Source organism: Macrobrachium nipponense, chromosome 5 (genome assembly GCF_015104395.2).
Source record: "Macrobrachium nipponense isolate FS-2020 chromosome 5, ASM1510439v2, whole genome shotgun sequence".
Taxonomy (NCBI): domain Eukaryota; kingdom Metazoa; phylum Arthropoda; class Malacostraca; order Decapoda; family Palaemonidae; genus Macrobrachium; species Macrobrachium nipponense.
In genome coordinates, this window is record NC_061107.1 from 98,052,986 (window position 1) to 98,055,173 (window position 2,188).

Genomic DNA, 2,188 nt, shown 5'->3' on the forward strand with positions numbered 1-2,188 from the left:
CGTTGGAGGACAGCGAAGACCTTCACGTGTCGGAGGCGTAGGTTGTCGATGTCTCCGTCCGAGATCTCCGTGTTCCTGGCGATTTGCCGTGCTTGGTGGGAGCGCTGCAGATCGTTGGGAACACAGAGACCCCAGACAGAGACATCAGCCATCTCCGCCTCTGATAGGTGAAGGCCCTTGCAATCATCCAACATAAACTATCGGTGGAGACCCTTCTCCCTGCCCATCCCTCTAATGAGATGGAGGATCTCTCCCTATTGGTTAAGAGTAAGACAATTCATCCAAGAGAGTATGACCGAGCGCCAAAGGAGCTGATTGGTTGATACCAGGTCTCAGAAGTCCTCTTCAAACCACGTCCTGCCTGAAGTAGCAGGCAGCTGAAGGGCCATCCTAGGGACGTGGCTTGCTCCTCAGCTGACAAGGGTAGGGAGAATAACGATGTCCTGGGTCCTCCAGTGACCGTTGCCGTCTGAGGCCAGTGAAGACCTTCACCTGTCAGAGGCGTTGATGGTCGATGTCTCCATTCGGGATCTCCGTGTTCCTGGCGATTTGCAGTGCTTGGTGGGAGCGCTGCAGATTGTTGGGAACACAGAGATCCCAGACATAGACATCGACCTCCTACCCCTCCGACAGGTGGAGGCCCTCGCTGTCCCCTGACAAAAACTGTTGCAGGAGGACCCAGGACATCGTTCTTCTCCCTACCCTTGTCATCTGAAGAGCAAGGCACGTCCCTATGATGGCCCTTCAGCTGCCTCCTACTTCAGGCAGGATGTGGTTGGAAGAGGACTCCTAGGTAGGGAGAAGAACAGTGTCCTGGGTCCTCCAGCGACTGTTTTCGTCGGAAAACAGGGAGAGCCTTCACCTGTCATAGGCGCAGATGGCCGATGCCTCCTTCTGGGATCTCCGTGTTCCTGGCGATTTGCCATGCTTGGTGGGAGCGCTGCAAATCGTTGGGAACACAGAGATCCCAGACAGAGGCATCGATCACCTACACCTCCGACAGGTGAAGGCCTTTGCTGTCCTCCGACGAAAACAGTCACTGGAGGACCCAGGGCACCGTTCTTCTCACTACCCTTCTCAGCTGAAGAGCAAGGCACGTCCCTAGGATGGCCCTTCAGCTGCCCACTACTTCAGGCAGGACGTGGTTTGAAAGGGACTCCTGAGACCAGGTGTAGTCCAGTCAGCTCCTTTGGTGCTCAGCCATACTCTCTTGGATGAGTTGCCTTACTCTCAGCCAATAGGGAAAGATCCTCCATCTCATTGGAGGGATGGGTTGGGAGAAGGGTCTCCAGCAATAGTTTCTGTTGGATGATTGCAAGGGCCTTCACCTATCAGAGGCGGAGATGGCTGACATCTCTGTCTGGGATCTCTGTGTTCTCAATGATCTGCAGCTCTCCCACCAAGCTCGGCAAATCGCCAGGAACACGAAGATCCCGGACGGAGACATCAACCACCTACACCTCCGACAGGTGAAGGTCTTCACTGTCCTCAGACGGAAACAGTCACTGGAGGACCCAGGACACTGTTCTTCTCCCTACCCTTGTCAGCTGAAGAGCAAGCCACGTTCCTAGGATGGCCCTTCAGCTGCCTGCTATTTCAGGCAGGACATGGTTGGAAGAGGACTCCTGAGACCTGCTATCAGCCAATCAGCTGCTTCGGCAATTGGCCATCCTCTCATGGGTGAGTTGTCTTACTCCCACCCAGAAGGGAGAGATCCCCCATCTCGTCAGAGGGAAGGGCTGGGAGAAGGGGGGTTGAAGAATGAGTCCCATGGATTCTCCTGACAGAGGTAGGGAAAAGGGTCTCCAGCGACAGTTTCTGTTGGAGGACAGCACGTCTTCCACCTATGAGGTGGAGGGGACATCAGCTATCTCTGCATCTGATAGGTGAAAGCCCGTGCCGTCCTCTAAGAGAAGCTGTTGCTGGAGACCCTTTTTCTCCATAGCACTGTCAGGAGAATGGCAAAGTGCATACTTAGAATTAAACTTTCTTCAACCTCCCTTCTCCCAGCACATCACCCTGACAAGAAGGGGGATCTCCCCCAACTGGCTGGGAGTAACATGAGAGTTTGCCAGACCTCCAAAATGAATTATAAATCAGAGAATCTGAGAGTAATTTACGAACGTACTTCTAGCAATTGTGCCAGTACAATATCTATTTATTGTCTACCCAGAAGTTGAGGGAAATT